Source organism: Salmo salar, chromosome 04, assembly GCF_965601325.2.
Source record: "Salmo salar chromosome 04, fSalSal1, whole genome shotgun sequence".
Lineage (NCBI taxonomy): Eukaryota > Metazoa > Chordata > Actinopteri > Salmoniformes > Salmonidae > Salmo > Salmo salar.
In genome coordinates this window covers 68,148,169-68,163,648 of record NC_138294.1, presented here as the reverse complement: position 1 = coordinate 68,163,648, position 15,480 = coordinate 68,148,169, and the positions used below count along the sequence as shown (strand labels likewise).

The following is a 15,480-nucleotide window of genomic DNA, read 5'->3' as shown; positions in this document are numbered from 1 at the left end:
TCTAACGTGACACTTCCCACGTCTTCCATAGGCTCTCATAGCCCGGGAAAAAACAGAATGTCGTCATTCCAGCCCCAGGCTGAAACACATTATCGCCTTTCTCAAGTGGCCCATCAAGAGACACTAGCTTATGCGCGTGACCCCGACCGCCCCCGCCTTTGGGATTTTTTTCCTCTGTTTGCCGAAAAGGAGATTCCCTGTCGGAATATTATCGCTTTTCTACGAGAAAAATGACGTAAAAATTGATTTTAAACAGCGGTTGACATGCTTCGACGTACGGCAATGGAATACTTTGAATTTTATTGTCAGGAATTGCGCCAAGCGCGCGACACTTCTTTACTATTTCGGATAGTGTCTGGAACGCACGAACAAAACGCCGCTATTCGGATATAACGATGGATTATTTTGGACCAAACCAACATTTGTTATTGAAGTAGCTGTCCTGGGTGTGCATTCTGACGAAGACAACAAAAGGTAATGACATTTTTATAATAGTAAATATGATTATGGTGAGTGCTAAACTTGCCGGGTGTCTAAATAGCGAGCCGTGATGCCTGGGCTATGTACTTAGAATATTGCAAAATGTGCTTTCACCAAAAAGCTATTTTAAAATCGGACATATCGAGTGCATAGAGGAGGTCTGTATCTATAATTCTTAAAATAATTGTTATGCTTTTTGTGAACGTTTATCGTGAGTAATTTAGTAAAATGTTAGCGAATTCCCCGGAAGTTTGCGGGGGGTATGCTAGTTCTGAACGTCACATGCTAATGTAAAAAGCTGGTTTTTGATATAAATATGAACTTGATTGAACAAAACATGCATGTATTGTATAACATAATGTCCTAGGGTTGTCATCTGATGAAGATCATCAAAGGTGAGTGCTGCATTTAGCTGTCTTCTGGGTTTTGGTGACATTATATGCTGGCTTGAAAAATGGGTGTCTGATTATTTCTGGCTTGGTACTCTGCTGACATAATCTAATGTTTTGCTTTCGTTGTAAAGCCTTTTTGAAATCGGACAGTGTGGTTAGATTAACGAGAGTCTTATCTTTAAATGGCTGTAAAATAGTCATATGTTTGAGAAATTGAAGTAATAGGATTTTTAAGATTTTGAAAATCGCGCCACAGGCTGCAAGTGGCTGTTACGTAGGTGGGACGAATTCGTCCCGCCGGTCCCATAGAGGTTAATGTCTTAATCGAAATTACGGATTGCCTCTTATTCACTCGTTGTTCCCTTATGCCATAGTTTGTACATCTCAATTGTCAGTAGAAACCACATTTGTTTAACCTCTATGGGACCCCTTCCCGTTCTCATCCCGTTAACGGGATTGATTTTGACAACAGCCAGTGGAAAATCAGAGCGCCAAATTTAAAACAGCTAAAATCTCATAATTCCATTTTCTCAAACAATCAACTATTTTACACCATTTTAAAGATAAACTGATCATTAATCTAACCACATTGTTCAAAAAGGCTTTACGGCGAAAGCATAAAATTAGATTATGTTAGGACATAAACTTCACAAGAAACACCACACAGCCATTTTCCAAGCAACTAGATGCATCACAAAAACCCAAAACACAGCTAAATGAAGCACTAACCTTTGACAATCTTCATCAGATGACACTCCTAGGACATTATGTTACACAATACATGTATGTTTTGCTCGATAAAGTTCATATTTATATCCAAAAACAGCATTTTACATTGGCGCATAATGTTGAGAAATGTTTTCCCTCCAAACCTGCCGGTAAATGAGCACAATGAGCACACATAGTACGTAAATTCTCATCGTAAACATTGATCAATATAGAAGTGTTATGCACAGAATTATAGATACACTTCTCCTAAATGTAATTGCTTTGTCAGATTTCAAAAAAGGTTCACGGCGAAAGCACAATTTGCAATAATCTGAGTACAGCCCAGATGACACTAATAACTAGCAAACAGAAACCCGCCATCTTGGAGTCAATAAAACTAAGAAATTACATTATAAATATTCACTTACCTTTGATTATCTTCATCAGAAGGCACTCCCAGGAACCCCAGCTCCACAATAAATGTTCGATAAAGTTCATATTTATTTCCAAATACTCAATTTTGTTCGCACGTTAGGTTCACTATCCAAATCCACTACGTGCGTGCTTACTTAGTCCAGACGAAAAGTCAAAAAAGTTATACTACAGTTTGTAGAAACATGTCAAACGATGTATAGAATCAATCTTTAGGTTGTTTTTATCATATACCTTGAATAAAATTCCAACCGGACCTATCTGTTCTCTTTAGGAGTGAATATGAACTCAGCTCGCTCCCAAGTCCTTGCGCGTGACTTGAGCCCATGCCTTATAATGGGACACCAGTTTACCATAGCTGGTATTCCCTTCAAATTCACCATAGAATCTTCAAACACCGTTCTAAAGACTGCTGACATCTAGTGGAAGCTTTAGGAAGTGCAAAATGAACCCTAAGTCACTGTATACAGTCAAGGCAATCACTTGAAAAGACTACAAGCACCAGACTTCCCACTTCCTGCTTGACTTTATCTCAGGTTTTTGACTGCCATATGAGTTCTGTTATACTCACAGACACCATTCAAACAGTTTTAGAAACGTCAGAGTGTTTTCTATCCAAATCTACTAATAATATGCATATTCTAGTTTCTGGGACAGAGTAGTAACCTGTTTAAATTGGGTACGTTTTTCATCCGGCCGTGAAAATACTGCCCCCTAGCCCTAAGAGGTTTTTAAGCAAGTCAGCCATATCAGCTATGTTTTTTTTAATACAGTAAATGAGGCCGAATTAACTGTTTCGCTGCATTATAAGGCCCCGCTGATAGCCAGGTGTAGTGGGATAAGGATTCACTCCATGGTGCTGAAAGTATAGCGCTGCTGTTGGGACAGCTTTATGTAGGCCCAAACCGTTTGTGGGCACCATTTGTCACCGTTATAGTGCAATTAATGTATTTTTTTGTGTTGTGTTGTGTAGTGGTTTTGCTGGCATGCATAAAAAAAATTGAATAATTGTTTACCCCACCAAGATTTACATGCTAAAATCGCCACTGCATAGGAATTCACTCAAACTCTTAACTCAAATCTGTGTGTAAGTGACATTAAAACCTCTTGACAAGATTTCTTTGGTATTTTTTGAGGAATGAAGTACGGAATAGCTTCAATAGTGCCCGCAGGATGAAGACAGTGTTGAAGAGATTTAGTTAGATTTAGAGTTACCTCAGACAGTGTATGCTACATATCCTCACTGAAGGATCTGTTTGATTCTGTGCAGTGAGCATAGATATTATTGCAGACCTGCATACTATTGCAGACCCGTATCCTGGACAGACCCGTATCCTGCAGAACAGGTAGCTAGTGCTAATAGGGAATCAAAGTGTGGGCATCCTCCAGGGACAGCAGTACACATTTGGCACCATCTACAGTATAAGAGCTCGCTAGAGCAGCTCCTCCCATTTTTCAAATGTCAAACATGCAAAACCAAAGCTGTTTTCTCTGGCTAATTAACACATCAGAGACTTGAGGAGATGAGGCCTGGAACTGGTTTCATACTTCTCGTTGGAGAGTATATAGGCGCTATACTCTATCTTTGAGAGACCTCCATCAATACTCACTTTGACATACCCCTCAAGCACGGTGCCTGCTGCACTGTATGGCCCGTTGCTAGGTAACAAAGAAAAGATAAAGCGCTCCTCGACCTTACATTTCAACCTTAAAGAGGAGGCCATCCGGCACATGGATCTATCGGGCTGATAATGGAGAGATATTCTCCTGAGGAGGGTTTTTCTGCCTGGGAGAGAGAAGATGGATAGATATAGACACTTCTTAAGGTTTTTTCCCCCCCTCCCCTCCATGAACTGTGTGATTATGCCCCCATTGATAGAATGCTCAGACGGAAGAGTCAATTCACTGCACCGCCCAGGTTTTGTATTGGAATTACAGGCTACCACATTGGTATTAATGGTTTGGATAGAATCGACTTTCCCTTTGGACTTTACAGAAAGACATTATCCCTTGGCACCCAGAGTGTCAGCAGAACTGTGCACAAGGTTGCCTGCAGACCTCCTCCAGATCGATCACGTACTGTTGTCACGCACGGTGATTATCTGTGGTCGCTACTTTTGCCCTGACCTTTCCAAAGCCTCCACTCGAAAACAATTATTCGAAAGTAAAGTATTTGTGTTTTCAAAGTTTCTAACAGAAGAGTTGCCCCTGTATCTAGGGATGCTTTGGTTCATTTGTGAAGGTAATATGTTTTCTTCAAAGAACTAGCCGTGCTTTGGTGCTACTTCCAGGTTCAAGCTGTGCTGGGCTGCAAAAGATACCCTCTTGAAGGGCTTGTGATGACAAATTGTCAATTGGGCTTCTTTAATACAGGCCCTGGGCTCGCAGCATAACTTCCTCAATTGCAGCGAGTTTACCTAAGCTACTCGCTGCCTAGACAGCCGCTCAGGTCATTTAACCACTGTCAACATTCGGATGAGATTGCTGGCCCATGAAGGATAACACAACCCCGTCTCCCCCAGCCTCGTATCATGCTTGGAAACATTTTAACCGAGAGGTACAGTACCCTTGCATACGAATCGGTAAACATACAGGTCAAAGTGGTGCTACCGGATCACACTTTTGTATTAGCTTAATTTGTCTCACTCATGTTCTATTCCCACGGAAACACAAAGGTTACGGCACAAAGGTTTGGAGGATACTTAATGGGTTATCACTGCTCCCCTGAAACACACAGAGAGCCAACTCAAGTTAGCTAGATGCACTTAGATTCAGTTGATTCTCATAACATACCTTTTTTATCAAATCAAATCAGATTGTATTTGTCACATGCTTACTTACAAGCCCTTAACCAACAATGCAGTTTTAAGAAAAATACTTTAAAAAATAAGAAATAAAAGTAACAAATAATTAAAGAGCAGCAATAAAATAACAATAACGAGGCTATATACAGGGGGTACCAGTACAGAGTCAATGTGCGGGGGCACCGGTTAATCGAGGTAATTGAGGTAATATGTACATGTAGGTGGAGTTATTAAAGTGACTATGCATAGATAATAAAGAAAGTAGCAGCAGCGTAAAGGGGGGGGGGGCAATGCAAATAGTCTGGGTAGCCATTTGATTAGATGTTTAGGAGTATTATGGCTAGGAGGTAGAAGCTGTTTAGAAGCCTCTTGGACCTAGACTTGTTGCTCCGGTACGGCTTGCCGTGCGGTAGCAGAGAGAACAGTCTATGACTAGGGTGGCTGGAGTTGTTGACAATTTTTAGGGCCTTCCTCTGACACTGCCTGGTATAGAGGTCCTGGATGGTGGGAAGCTTGGCCCCAGTGATGTACTGGGCCGTACGCACTATCCTTTGTAGTGCCTTGCGGTCGGAGGTCGGGCAGTTGCCATACCAGGCAGTGATGCAACCAGTCAGGATGCTCTCGATGGTGCAGCTGGAGAACCTTTTGAGGATCTGAGGACCCATGTTGGTGATGTGGACACCAAGGAACTTGAAACTCTCGACCTGCTCCACTACAGCTCCGACGATGAGAATGGGGGCGTGCTCGGTCCTCTTTTTCCTGTAGTCCACAAGCATCTCCTTCCTGTAGTGCACTTTCAAGCGTTTGAAGTGGCTGCAAAGGGGAGAAATTAAAGTTTCTTCTTGGTCAAATAGAGAAATGGAGGGTTTAACTACAAACGGGATTAGGGGACTATTCTTGGTCCTTAGTGATATTTGCATAACATCTCAACAACATATTAAATTATGCATATATAATGTGCTCTCTTGGAGGAAAATACATCTCTGCAGAACAGTTACAGAGATGAAAGGCTGTGGCTGAGGGAACTATGTGTCCCTGGTTTGAACATGACATTCTAATAAGGGCACAGGGCATGTCCAGCCAACTGGGGAGGGGGGGTTGGGAGTCCATTTCTTCGTTACTTAATTAGAGTACAGGCCTGAGACTTCGCTCACTCACACAGACACTTCTGTACCAGCATACCCCGTTCCAGAAATAGAATGAGAATTATTGAGAGAGAAAAAGTGAAAAAGAGAGTGAAGGGAAAAAGGCAGAGGGGACATTCACACACTGGTCAGTATCACTGATTAGTTGACATTCTGAATGCTGACACCATTGAACTCCAGGACCCCAGAACCTCAGTTAGGGTCATACGGATGGCCTGCAGATGTTACATTAGCAATTCAATGTACCATCTCTAGTTAACTATGTAGACTATTTCTAGTTGTCTCTCCGGAAATGTTTGGTAAGGCAAGTTGGGGCACGTAGTGAGCCACAGTGGCATCGGAAGCATTAATATGCTTTGATATGTAGCCATTTATGAATCTCTCTTGGAAGTCATACAACAAAAGAGGTCACTGAAAAACAAGTTTCAACAAGAGGCATAATTTACTTTCACATGCCAGGTTTCTTGTTGACTTTACCCTGGCAGCATATTCAGAGAATCTTTTTAAAGTTAACAGTCACTTTGTAGTTTCTGGCATCAGCAGACTCCCCCCTCCACTGTTCCTCAGCATGTCCGTGTCCTCAAGAGCCTCAGACTGTCAGATCGCCTTTTGTCCTGCAGTTTGTTCCACCGAGGCCATTGTTAAAATGCTTAGACCCCACAGCCTGTTCTAGTGCACAGTGCCTCTGTTAAGTGTCCCCTTGTAGTCAATGAGGCTTTGACATGAGTCTCAGTTTAAAGTCACGGTGCCTTCAAGTCAAACCAGATGAGTGCCAGATTTTCCCTTCAGGCAACTCTTAATGCAGAAACAGTTGAAGAATGGAAGCTTCACTACTTGCAATGAATGTTTCAAGAATCACTGGAAGAGTTAGCTGATGCTTTTCCTTTACATTTCATTAACTGTCTTGAATACATTAAAATACAGTTCCAGGTCTGGTTAAGTGGCAGATACTGTACCTACAGTCCATTTCATGTCTTCAGACCTAGGCAAAAAGCAGGTGAAATGGAGATTGATAAGGCTATATCAGACTTTGGGTCGAAGTTCCATTGGGCTCTATGAGTTCGACCTGCAAAGCCCAACGGAGTAGAGAAGCATCAGTATTCAATGAGCTGGTCCACATCAAAAAAGAGTGCACTGGTGCAGGAGTCTTTGATTAGTTGGGCATCGATAAGGCAATGGATTCTGTGCAGCTTAAGGAGACTGTCTCTGGAGGACAGTTTTTGTTTTTAGAGGGGATTAGAAATTATAATTTTTAAAGGTGGGTCTTTTACTTTTTTCCCAGTAGATTTTGGAATAGATTTGTATTTTGTGGTCCTAAAACTTCTAGAATACAAGTCATTCAACATGATACAAAGGAAGAAGCCTAATTGCCAAGTTAACAGCCTTCCTGGCTTACATTAATTTTTGACATTCATGATATTACTTTTAATGTCAGACAAAACAAATTAAGCTCATTTCAGTCGTTGGTATTCCGTTAGAAAGGCTGTAAAGAGGAAACTTGCACAGTACTTCTACCATGTGCGTACATTTATTTAGAAAGACACACAAAATTGCTTTACAGTAAAAAAAAAAGAAATGTCAAAACATCAGATTAAACAAAAACATTAACAAAGAGAGGGGTGGCTCAAGGAAGGATGTATAATCTATAGTCTGTTGGTCCCTCGAGTATACAGCATATTTCACTTTCACTTTAAATGTGTAGCTATAGAACTTTGAATGAATTCTATTGTGTAGTTTCTGTGTTTTCATGTTTTATGTACCGTCTTTTTAAGCACATGACCAAATGAATTTCCCCCTGGTGGGATTATAAAGTTGATCTAAGTCTCTCTGGAAGGGAAAGAGTGTGATGTATCAGTGTACGGGGAGGGTAGAGTTGGGGTTTGGATACAAACCCCGGTTTAGGGTTTGGGGAGGATAGGGTTGGGGTTATGATACGAACCTGGCAAGATACGAACCCGGCAAGAGCTTTGTAATGTTGGTCAGAAGGAAGTAATGAATGCGTTGGGAGACGGGGAGCCAGTGGTGTTCACAGAGGACAGGGGTGATGTGCTGCCAGGACTTAGTCTGAGTGAGGATTTGGGCTGCAGAGTTTTGAACCATTTGGAGCTTATGGAGGGAGTTTGAGTTGATGCCGGAGAGTGGTGAGTTGCAGTATTCAAGACGGGAGAAGATGAATGCATGTATGAGGGTTTCAGCGGCAGGATTGGAGAGGGAGGACCTGACATTGGCAATGTTGTGGAAGAATGAGGATTTGACAGTCTGTCTTATGTGATGGTCAAAGGAGAGGGTGGAGTCCAGGATGATGCCAAGGTTATGTGTGTGGTGGGAGGGAGGGACAGTGGTGTCGTCAGTGGTGAGGGTGAGGTTGCCAGCTTTGGTGAGGGCGGATTTGGTGCCTATGAGGAGGAGTTTCGTTTTACCACTGTTGAGGTTGAGGAAGTTATGTTGCATCCATGTTTTTATTGCAGAGAGCCAGGATTCAGTGTGGGTTGAGGAGGGATTTGGTGCTGAGGTTGATCTGGGTGCCATCGGCATAGCAGTGGAAGTCAAGGTTGAAGTGACAGAGGATCTGACCAAGGGGGAGGATATAGATGATGAAGGGCAAGGGACCCAACACAGAGCCCTGGGGGACACCATGTGTAACTGCAACTGAGTCTGAGGTGTGGCTGTTAACTTACATCTAGACGTTCCGCTAGCGGAACACCTGCTCCAATATCCAATGATAGGCGTGGCGCGAATTACAAATTTCTCAAAAATACAAAAACTTCAATTTTTCAAACATATGACTATTTCACAGCATTTTAAAGACAAGACTCTCCTTTATCTAACCACACTGTCCGATTTCAAAAAGGCTTTACAGCGAAAGCAAAACATTAGATTATGTCAGCAGAGTACCAAGCCAGAAATAATCAGACACCCATTTTTCAAGCTAGCATATAATGTCACATAAACCCAAACCACAGCTAAATGCCGCACTAACCTTGGATGATCTTCATCAGATGACAACCCTAGGACATTATGTTATACAATGCATGCATGTTTTGTTCAATCAAGTTCATATTTATATCAAAAACCAGCTTTTTACATTAGCATGTGACGTTCAGAACTAGCATGCGGGGGGCAAACATCCGGTGAATTTACTAAATTACTCACGATAAACGTTCACAAAAAACATAACAATTATTTTAAGAATTATAGATACAGAACTCCTCTATGCACTCGATATGTCCGATTTTAAAATAGCTTTTCGGTGAAAGCACATTTTGCAATATTCTCAGTAGATAGCCCAGCCATCACGGCTAGCCATTTAGACACCGACCAAGTTTAGCCCTGATCAAACTCCGATTTACTATTACAAAAGTTTCATTACCTTTGTTGTCTTCGTCAGAATGCACTCCCAGGACTGCTACTTCAATAACAAATGTTGGTTTGGTCCAAAATAATCCATCGTTATATCCGAATAGCGGCGTTTTGTTCGTGCGTTCCAGACACTATCCGAAATGGTAAAGAAGGGTCGTGCGCATGGCGCAATTCGTGACAAAAAAATTCTAAATATTCCATTACCGTACTTCGAAGCATGTCAACCGCTGTTTAAAATCATTTTTTATGCCATTTTTCTCGTAGAAAAGCGATAATATTCCGACCGGGAATCTCCTTTTCGGCAAACAGAGGAAAAAAATCACAAAGACGGGGGCGGTCAGGTCACGCGCCTAAGCCCAGAGTACCTTGATCGGCCACTTGAGAAAGGCGATAATGTGTTTCAGCCTGGGGCTGGGATGACGACATTCAGGTTTTTCCCGGGCTCTGAGCGCCTATGGACGACGTAGGAAGTGTCACGTTAGAGCAGAGATCCTTAGTAAAAGATAGAGATGGCAAAGAAGTTCCAGAAATGGTCAGACAGGCCACTTCCTGTAAAGGAATCTCTCAGGTTTTGACCTGCCATTTGAGTTCTGTTATACTCACAGACACCATTCAAACAGTTTTAGAAACTTTAGGGTGTTTTCTATCCATATATAATAAGTATATGCATATTCTAGTTACTGGGTAGGATTAGTAACCAGATTAAATCGGGTACGTTTTTTATCCAGCCGTGAAAATACTGCCCCCTAGCCCCAACAGGTTAAAATCAATTTTTATGCAATTTTTCTCGTAAAAAAGCGATAATATTCCGACCGGGAAAGCCTGTATACGTACAAAGAGAGAGAAAATAAATACATCTCGTGCCCTCGTGCACGAGCGTGAGTCTCAGAGTACTCTGACCAGCCACTATCCAAACGCGATAATGTGTTTCAGCCAGAGGCTGCCTCGATATCATTCAGCTTTTTCCCGGGTTCTGAGAGCCTATGGGAGCCGTAGGAAGTGTCACGTTACGGCAAAGATCCGCAGTCTTCAATAAAAAGAGCCAAGATGAACAACAACTTGTCAGAGAGGGCGCTTCCTGTTTGGAATCTTCTCAGGTTTTTGCCTGCCATATGAGTTCTGTTATACTCACAGACACCATTCAAACAGTTTTAGAAACTTTAGGGTGTTTTCTATCAAAAGCCAATAATTATATGCATATTCTAGTTACTGGGCAGGAGTAGTAACCAGATTAAATCGGGTATGTTTTTTATCCGGCCGTGTCAATACTGCCCCCTAGCCCTAACAGGTTAAGGGAAATCGGAATGTTGAGGGCTCCAGCATCAGCAGAGGTGAGGATGTAATTGACAACTTTGAGGAGTGCAGTTTCACTACTGTGGAAGGGGTGGAAATCAGACTTTAGGGGCTCGAATAGGTTGTCCATTAGCGGGTGGGTTTGTAATTGGGAGGCAACAGTCTGTTCCAGAGTCTTGGCAAGGAAGGAGAGGTTGGAAATGGGGTGGAAGTTATTGAGGATGGTGGTGTCCAATCCTTGATTTTTTAAAGATGGGGTGACTGCAGCTGTTTTGTAGTTGGAGGGGACAGTTCCGAGGGAGAGGTTGAAGATGGACAGAGATCAGGCTTGCAGGCTTTGATGAGAACAGTGGGGAGAAGATCCAGGGAGCAAGTTGTAGTCTTGGATGACATGATGAGTTTTGAGATATAGGGAAAGTCAATTGGGGGCGAATTCAGAGAGCCGGGTTACAGGGGTGACGGTTTGGAGGTTGACAGGGGGAGGGGCGTCTGAGGGAGGTTGATCAGTCAGTGATGAATTTATTTTGGTGATCTTTTCCTTGAAAAACTGAAGGAAGTTGTTGCAGAGATCAGTGGAGGGAGTAGAGAAGGTGTCTTCACGGGGCCTTCAAGTAGTTTGCTGCCAGTGGAGAACAGTCTGGGAGTACTACTTGGAGCTGCGGATGATGTTGGAGAAGTAGGCCAACCTGGCACCACTGAAGGCATCTCTGTAGGTGGAGAGGTAGAGTTTGTAGGCCTAAGTGTGGACAGTTAGCCCAGACTTCCTGCTCAGGCTCTCCAGGCAGCTACAAGCTTGCTTGTACGGAGCTCAGGGGTAAACAAGGAGAAGGAGAAGGAGACCAGCTTTAGTTTGGAGGGGTCCAGAGAGTTGAGGGAGACAGATAGAGCAGTGTTAATTGGGCAGCTAATTCATCAGGTGAGTTGGGGGCGTGGTCAAGGAGCAGGGCAGAGCAGATGGCATCAGAGACATTGAGGGGGTCGACAGCTTTGATGTTGCGGAAGGAGAGTGTGGAGTGAGTATGAGGGAAGAGAGAAGCTAAGGATCTTGTGGTCAGACAGACGGAACAGGGAGGGGGAAATGTGAGTTAAGTTTAAGCCAACCGAGAAGACGTGATCAACTATGTGTCCCTTACAGAGAGTGGGAAAATGTACATGTTGGGTAATATTGAAACAGTCCAGAACAGCAATAGAATTAGAGGCAAGTTGGCCTCCTGAGTGCCGCAGCGGTCTAAGGCACTGCATCACAGAGTTGCGGCGTAACTACAGCTTGGAGTTCAATCCCGGGAGTCCCATAGGATGGCTCACAATTGGCCCAGTGTCGACCTGGTTAGCGGAGGGTTTGGCCAGGGGGGCTTTACTTGGCTCATCGCGCTCTAGCGACTCCTTGTGGCGGGCCGCGCGCCTGCAGGCTGACTTCGGTTGTCAGTTGAACGGTGTTTTCTCTGACGCATTGGTGCGTCTGGCTTCCGGGTAAAGCGAGCGGGTGTTAAGAAGCGCGGTGGGCGGGTCATGTTTCAGAGGACGCATGATTCAACCTTTGCCTCTCCTGAGCCCATTGGGGATTTGCAGCGACGAGACAAAATCGTAATATCATGACATTTCGGAGAAAAAGGGGGTAATTTTTGTAATAAATCATTGTAGATATTCATATTGCCAAGCAACTGTAAGCAGGGCGAGAGTGGGACAGCAATGTTGAGTAGTTCAGACAGGAATTATTAATTTCCTTTTGGAGGACGGTACACAAGCAATGTATTCAAATAAGACAGTAGGGAGAGAGTTCAGTTATTTTGATTTTGAAGTTGACATGCCAACTCTCCCCTGTGCGGATTGTAGAGTCGAGGCTACTTCAGGAGTCTCACGCCTCATCACACGAGGAGAAAGGATAAACTGATGGCTTTGCCAGTCGCCTCGTCCTCAGCCAACCCCCAGAGTCCCACAGCGCTTATGATCCAGGCTCCTTCGCCATTTTCCCCTGTTCTTACCACCCATCATAATTAATGTCCCCAAATGTGATTTTCCTTGTCTCCTTGGAAGTTTCCTCCAAGGATATGGGCACTTGACAAACACGTACCAGCTCCTCATGGCTTTTTCCTGAGTGCAGTTTTGTATTTTTTCTCTCAGCTGACCAGACACATGGTATTCCCCTCACATGCTTTCCACACACTGCAAGGTCAGAGACCCCTGACCAGAGGCCCACGGGTCAATGATTTTTGTTTCAGGTATAGCTATTTCCATGGCATCCTTGAGCCGGCTTCCTAGCTTGCACCGTTGCACAGCGAATGAAATCGAAATCCTCCACGGCCATGAAATTGGATCCAGTCTGTGTTGACTCTGTAATATATAACTTTTCCATTGGTTTTTATATATTGTTATGGAACGTACAGACAATGTTTGTTTGTGTGAGAGACAAAGACAGAGTATATATATGACCTTCTCAAATACTTGTCTTGTATAGACAATTCCCCTAACCCAGCATACTTATAGTTTGATTGATTATTATATATCTCTTAAGGAAAATGCATACTGTGTATTGTGTAATACAAGTATGCAATTAAAGGTTTCAAACATAACTCAAAGTAGGCCTCCAACTTGTCAGAGGGGTTGAGCTAGCAACATACTGCAGATAATGCTTGGCATACTCCCTGTGTAACAGTGTTGCTTCTGTCCCTTTTCTTGCCCCAACCTGGGCTTGAACCAGGGATCATCTGACCACATCAACAACTGCCTCCCACAAGCATCTATCTATCGCTCCACAAAAGCAACTGCCCTTGTAGACCAAATGAAACAACTACTTCAAGGTCACTGAGTGAGTGATGTCACCGATTGAGACAGCACTAGCATGCACCGCTAACTAGCTAGCCATTTCACAGAAGTTACACCTGCCGGCATCCGGACGGTCCCTGGGCGTCAGATCTTAATCAAGCTGAAGGCCGTGTCAGCCCTAAGCCAATGTAACACCAGCGTCCTTCATTTGTTCACTGCCAGGCTTTGCCTGGATTACGTCCTGTACCATCACTCCCCCCGGCACCTCTCTAACTTGTCATCTGAGCCCAGTGCTGAGGGACACCGAAGGGGGTTGGGGGATGACTAGGCTGTAGCAATTACAAATTTGAGCCTTCCTGAACTTAAATGCCGATTTATAGTCCTCTCAACAAAAGGATAAATCAGCTTTAGTCCAAGGGCTTCTAGGAAGTCAAATGTACCTCTGTCGATTGAGCCAATTGCAAGAATATTTTTTTAGGGGGTAGATCAGCTTTAATATTGCAGATAGATTGTGGCTTCTATCAATGTAATTATCTGCATCATTTCCAATCCCCTATATATTTTTGGGGTAATATGTATATTTTATTATAGATTTTCCTTTATTATTTTCCCCTAGCCCTACCATCTCTTCCCTAATTGGAGTAAACTCATGGACAACTTTTACTTCCAGTTTAAACATACTATATACATTTTATGGACACAGTATATTTTATATTAGTTATCTTGTTTTTTGTTACTTTTAGTCCCACCCTTCAGCTCCCCTCAACCCCTCTTAACAGCATCCAGTTTTGATTTCTATTTGCCATATATTTTTCAACTGTGCTGTGATGTTTTACAAAAGTTCTGAACATTTCTATTCTCATAGTTTCTACAGATTGTAAATATTTATTTTGGGGGGCCTAAAAGTATTATTATATTTTTTATCGATTGACTATGACATTTCAAATCACCCAGGAGTGCTATTTGGAGAGTTAGCTCCAGGTAAATGTTGCAATTCTTCACTAGGCTACCTGGGGCTTCAGGTATCCTGGTGGTTAGAGTGTTGGACTAATAACCGGAAGGTTGCAAGATTGAATCCCCAAGGTACAAATCTGTCGTTCTGCCCCTGAGCAAGGCAGTTAACCCAGTGTTCCTAGGCCGTCATTGAAAATAAGAATTTGTTCTTAACTGACTTGCCTAGTTAAGTAAAGGTAAAATACATAAAAAAATTCCTGAACCTGTGACCAAAAACTGTGACCAAAACAAGCTACATATGATTGTGTGACAAAACTGCATATTTTAGAGGCTTTTTATTGTTCCCAGCACAAGGTGCACCTTTGTAATGATCATGCTGTTTAATCAACTTGATGATATGCCACACCTGTCAGGTCGATGGATTATTTTGGCAAACTAGAAATGCTCACTAACAGGGATGTAAACCATTTTTTAGCTTTTTGTGCGTATGAAACATTTCTGGGATATTTTAGCTCATGAAACATGGGACCATCACTTTACATGTTGCATTTATATTTTTGTTCAGTGTAATACACTTATCATAATTCGGTTGTAATCCAGAGGTTAGAAAAATTATCTTGATCCTCGATGAGGCTGAATGTAGGGATCCAAATTGTGGATTTAAAAGAATATGAATCATCAGCGTACAATGACTCCTTTGTTTTTAAGCCCTGGATTTCTAGCCCCTTGATATTATTGTTGGATCTGATTTTAATAGCAAAAATGTTGATGGCCATAATAAATAGAATTGCAGATAGTGGACAACCTTGTTTTACAGTTCTATTGTTTCCAGTACTTGTCTTATAATTATTGTCTCCAACTTATCGTCCATGTAAAAAACTGTTCTGATTAGGATGAATAACATCCGACAATACCTTTTTTAAATTCTATGCACTATGCATTCACAACACTGAAGTGTAAGGGGCCTCCAATTTTTTAAATGGACTGGATCTTTAATATTTAGCACCTGGGTCCTGTTTCAGTAATAGTGAAATCAGACGTTGTTGACTATCGGATAGTCTACCATTTTTATAGGAGTGGTTAAAACATGCTAATAACGGTCCTCTGAGTACATAAAAAAACATTTGATATACCTCAACTGGTATGCCA

The 15,480-nt window shown here is 42.5% G+C and overlaps 1 protein-coding gene across 11 annotated transcripts in view; it reads left to right on the top strand.

Moving 5' to 3' along the window:
• The window catches only part of LOC106603640 (neural cell adhesion molecule 1), a 305,941-nt gene that overhangs the window by 196,804 nt on the left and 93,657 nt on the right, over positions 1-15,480 (top strand). The window lies entirely within an intron of this gene.